Source organism: Alexandromys fortis, unplaced genomic scaffold (assembly GCF_014885135.2).
Source record: "Alexandromys fortis isolate MF-2015 unplaced genomic scaffold, M_Fortis_MF-2015_v1.1 scaffold_12, whole genome shotgun sequence".
NCBI lineage: Eukaryota > Metazoa > Chordata > Mammalia > Rodentia > Cricetidae > Alexandromys > Alexandromys fortis.
The window spans coordinates 5,612,848-5,618,017 of record NW_026067937.1 but is presented as its reverse complement, the minus strand read 5'-3'; positions in this window follow the sequence as shown (position 1 = coordinate 5,618,017).

The window sequence follows — 5,170 nt, the reverse complement described above, 5'->3', positions numbered from 1 at the left end:
GAGGGGAGGGGAGGGGAGGGGAGGGGAGGGGAGGGGAGGAAGGGAGACTGGCCGGAACATCGAGCTGAGAGTGCCTGGTTGCTCAAAGAAGGGACCTTTCCTTTAGCAAGCTTGGTGGTAGGAGGGGGAAAAACTGGGCAGGAAGCAGACTTCTAACAGCAAAGAAACCGTTAGAATCCATCTCTGCCCAAGCTGAAGCCTGAGCAGCCCCACCCAGCCCCTATCCACTATCAAGGACACTTGTCTGCTATCAGAAGCCCCGGGGACACTTTTCCCTGCTTTATCAAGGACCTGAGGAAACATTTCTCCAACTGAAGATAAGGTATCCCGTGCCCCCAGCACACCCACACAGGCACACTCTTTCTCTTTTTTTTTCCCTAGCTACTTAAACTGAGTTTCTGTTATTTTCTGCAAAGAAGGCATTTTCTACCTGCATCTGCAGTGACGTGTGGAGAGGCAGGTAAGACGTGTTTGACTCCTTAATACATTCATTTCTTCAACAGTTCTTACTGAGTGCCACATACCAGCGGACGCTCTTAGGGTCAGAGCTGAACAGAGGTGGGAGCCAGGTACAGTCTAATGGGCCTAACATGGGAATTCGCAAAGTGAGGGCTGAGTTTGGAGTTTGGTCCTGCAAAGGTATGTTCTGATGTAGTTGGTGCTGGGGTGGGTGGTGTAGAAAGGACTTCCCTGGGGAAATAATATTGAGCTGATGGAGAGAGAGAGAGAGTAGTAGTAGTAGTAGTAGTAGTAATCAGACAGACTTCACTCTTGTCTTTCACGTAGCTCTTTTGGGGTTAAAAAAAAAAAAAGTGCCTCACCTTTCCCAAGACTTGCTGCTGTCTCAGATCCCAAGTCACCATGGCGTCACCTCGTGAAGGTTAGGATGGAAATGACTCCCTGGAGTGACAGGGAGGCCGGCACAAACCCGAAGCGGCCTCCTTCAAAATTCAATCTGCTTGGCAAACGTTGCAAGATAAAAGATATTTCCAGAGGGAGGGCCACTCAGGAAATACAAATGGAATATATTTTTTGATGACTCTTTCTTTGTGAGGTCTGATTCGAGGCTCCTCCTGCAATAGCCTGGAAGCGTCCTGAGAGGGGCTGGCTCTCTTCTACCCTGCTGCCTTCGGAAGGGGCTGTGGTCTCCCAGGCTTTAAAAAGGATGGATGTGTAGGAGATACCCCCCCTGCCTCCCCCCATTCACGGATGAAGGCTACACCTGATATACGGTCAGACAGATGTTGGGCTATGGAACGAATGTTTGTGCATAACGACCAATGTATTGGTTCTCCGGCCTCTGAGCCAAGCAGGCTTCCACAGAGATGGCTGTCAGGGATTTGGGGACTGGTATAGTTTCCAAAAGCTTACGAGGCCAGGGGTGACCATTGAGGTACCTGAGGAGGGTCTCACTGGGTCTGGCTTCACTGTAGAACCGGGGATGTTAAAAAGGACCATGGAGGAGCCTGAGAAGGCTCTGAGCTCCCTAACACCATCCTGAAAATTCTGCCTGTGGGACAGATGTGCAGCCAGGGAATGGCCGTTAACTTTCACCAGACTTCTTTGTGTGTGTAGTAAAACATATATAAAATTTCACGGTAAACACACACAAAATCTACTGACTAACCACTCCCGAGTGCACAGTTCAGTGACACTGGGCACATTCACATCACTGTGCAATTGTCACCCACCATCCATCTCCAGGGCCTGTCTTGGTTTAATCTTCCCCAAGTGAAATGCTGTGTCTATCAAACCATAGCTCCCCACTCTCTGGCTTTCCAGATCTGACCTCTCAGCACCGCGGAAGAGTGAAGCCATAGCTTCGGTCTTAGTGACCGCTTCCTCCACTTAGCTTAATGTCTTCCACATTTCACAGCGAGGCCGAATTGCCTTTCTCTTCGAGATGGCACAGTGTAGCATTGCACGTAGGTGGCGCTACCTTCTAAGCCGTTCACCTGTCAGTGAACACTGACTGGGGTCACCTTTGACTACGGTGAGGAATACTGCTGTGCACGAGTATACAAATTATCAGCTCGGGCCCTTGTGTTCTTTTCCTGGAGGTGCAGATCAAGAGGAGGGGTTGTTGAATCGTATGGGAATTATATGGGAATTACTGTTTTCACAATGGCTATGCCGTTTTTTATTACCATCCTCAGTTTATAAGTATTCCAATCTCTCAGAGCTTCGCCAACACTTGATATTTTCGATTATTTTTAGCTTTGTTTTATTCTTAGTTTTGGCGCCAGAGATAGGAGCCAAAGTTTCGCCCACCTTAAACAACCATGGCTAAGCACATGCACCCTCTCACATCTAAGCAATATCCTCCACTCTCACCTTCCCCTTATTACAGGTGTCAATTCTAATAGAGACAGAGTAGTGTCTTCTTGTGGGCTTGGTTTTCAGGTGTCCCGTGAGGAGGGATGGTGAGCATGTTTGTGTATGTTTGGGGCACTTGGATACTTTCTTTGGAGAAATCTTGGGCTGCTTGCTTTGTTCCGTGCTCTGGACCTCAGGTCCAATCAGACAGATCGTTTGTAAATACACTATGCCATTCCAGGATTCCGCTACTTTCCACTCTATGGACAGTGCCCTTTGGTGTCCAAAATCCCTTCGTTTTCATGTGGTCCAGTTTGCCTATTCTTAATTTTGCTACCGTTGTCCTTAGCGTGCACCCAGGATTTCACTGCTAATTCCCGGCTCCTAATGCGTTTCCTCTAAGCTTTCTTCCAAGGGATTCAGTTTTAGCTGCCAACAGAATGATTCTGGGGAACTTCCTCACTGACATAAAAACCCTCCAATTATCGCATCAGTATGAACCTAAAAGTTGGGCAGCTGATACCATGGACATGAGATTTAAAGCCTTTAGTTCAAAACAAATTATTGAACATCTCCAGACTGAGGCCACCATGCGGGAAGCTAATGAGTAAATACCATGATCTCTCTTTTCCAAGAACTTAAGGGAAGACGATTTTTGAGGTGGTAAGATTCTGCACACACAAAATCATGAAAGCTAGTGAGGCATGTACCCAGGTCTTAGAGCTAAGAATGAGGAACCTCAGAAATACTCTCACCCCGAGATTCAGGGGTGAGAGACCAGACCTTCAGGATAAACTTAGCGCTGGAGCTGTGGCAGGCAGAGAAAACTGGAAAAGCTTCTTACCAACCACGGTAATCACTGGTGTTTACTGAATGCTTGTTTTATGCTGGTCCCTGTTCTCCTTCCATCTCACACAGGATCTCAGTTACTGCTCCCAATCCTGTAGTTACCATTGCTTCTATTTTATCAGTGGGATTTGCTCTCCATTACCCTGATAGTGAGTTGTGAAGTAGAGAGTCAAAATTAGATTTATTTATATTAAAGCCTCTATGCTTAGTCATTCTATTTTAGTTCCAGAACTTCGAGCAAGGGCAAAGCAGATACTTCAGACAGGGATAAAAGAGTAGATGGTGCACAGACCACGGGTACAAGGAGGGTGTTTGAGACCACTGCAGGATGGAGTGGAGGAGCCGGAGTCTCAGTTTATGGGACAGAAGTGGGCAAGGATGGGACACCTTCATGGGAGGGTAGAGGAACTTGGCCTTCATCTGTAAACTAAATGACAGAATCACACCCAGAGCATCAGCGCTAACCTTCAGTTCACTTCTTTCCTCTTGAAAAGAGTGAGACAGCTGAGGCCTCACAAGACTGGTCAAACCATAGAGGCCATGGGCCATTGCAAATTCTGTCATAAGGTGAGGATTAAAAAAAAAAATAGAAAAAAAAATAGTATTCCAGACAGGCTAGGTTAGCCACATGGAAATGAGGGCTGATCAAAGAGGAGCAGGGAGCCAGCAGAAAGAAGCCCCTTTCCTGGTGTTTACTGAAGGGTACCTCCCTCTGTATCAGGTCTTCTCTCTACCTGGGTCCAGCATAGATGTGAGCCGAGCTCTGCTTTTCTCTATGGTTCCTGACTCACAGACACGAGGACAGGCTGTGGGGCTAGGTATCATCAAGGTTTCCTTCCTCTGCCAGGCCCAGTACATTCAGCTTCCCCATCAGCACCTTGGTCTCAACTCCCGCATCCCTTCCTCCAATGGAAGGTTCCTCTGGGATGCAGGCTCTCAGACCAGGGATCCCTGAGTCTGAAGAGTCGGTGACTTTGGCAAGGTTCAGTCTCTATCTCTGCAAGTTGTTTTCCTGAGCCCAAGGCTGGGCCAGGCCTTTGTAATCCGAGTCCATGAATTCTCAAAGGGTCTCTATAGCAAGAGAGGGAAGGTATGTGCTCCCAGCAAGGCTACCAACGACTCTGCTTTGGCTAAGCTCTCATGTGGCAGGATTTTACCCATCTATCTCCAGCCCAAAAGAGCCCTCTGATTGACTTCCTCTAAAGTTCCCTGCTTAATTAATTCTAATCATAGCCGCTGCTGTTGAGTTCTTAGTCCGTGAGGATCACTGTGCTAAGCATTTGGCATGCACGATCTCATTTTATTCCTACAACCCCAAGATGAAGATATTATTATCCCTATTTTGCACATGATAAAATTGAAGCTCAGCCCCGTTACATAATTTGCCTAAAAACCTGCGAAGGAGCCAGGACTCAGGCCTCAGCCAGTCTAACGCCGAAGCCTCGGACTCACTACCTTCTCTGCCTGAATCCTCGTGTGAGAGGGCATCCTCCAGTGGCAAGTCACACGTCAGAGTGATGCCACCTGTCAACCAGAGTTTCAGGAAGCCAAATGTCTATGTCTTTCAAAAATAAAACTCCTGTACATATCCAAACTCTCATGCATAGCTATGGTCCTAGAAACTTGGGAGACTGAGGTTTGTGGGTTGCTTGAGTTCATAAGTTCAAGGTTAGTCTGGACCTCAATAGGGAGACCCTGTCTCAAAAACAAATGAATATAAAACTACCTCTAAACTATTGACCCCAATATTAATGGTATCTATGCCTATATTCTTCATTTGAATATTATACTCAGGAAAGACAAGAGGAATTGACCCTTTTTGAGAATCCCACGCCCATGCACTTGGGTATCTCTAACTTTTTCCCCTGAATGACTCTTTTTCTTTTTACCCTCATGCTTAAACACATCTTTTACTAAAAACAAAACCCCATTTAAGAAACAGAGAGAGGGAATGAGAGAGAGAGAGAGAGAGAGAGAGAGAGAGAGAGAGAGAGAGAGAGAGGAA